The following is a 225-nucleotide window of genomic DNA, read 5'->3' as shown; positions in this document are numbered from 1 at the left end:
AGAGGTTTTCCTTCTTCCCCAGGTGCTGAGACAAGCTCCGATCCTTGGAATCTCACTCAACGCACTTCTGCTTCTCCACCCGCTGGTGGGGAGCTGAAGAAAGAAGAGGAGTTTTATGGTTTGGCTCAGCTTTAACCCATGCGTTAATGAGCTACGTTCTCTTCCCTTCCCTGGGAGTTTCGCCCGTAGTTTCCAAAGCTGTTAAACTGGCTGGGCCATTCCTGC

This window comes from Egretta garzetta, unplaced genomic scaffold (genome assembly GCF_000687185.1).
Source record: "Egretta garzetta isolate BGI_Z169 unplaced genomic scaffold, ASM68718v1 scaffold69, whole genome shotgun sequence".
Classification (NCBI taxonomy): Eukaryota; Metazoa; Chordata; class Aves; order Pelecaniformes; family Ardeidae; genus Egretta; species Egretta garzetta.
Note: the sequence above shows the minus strand (reverse complement) of the source record.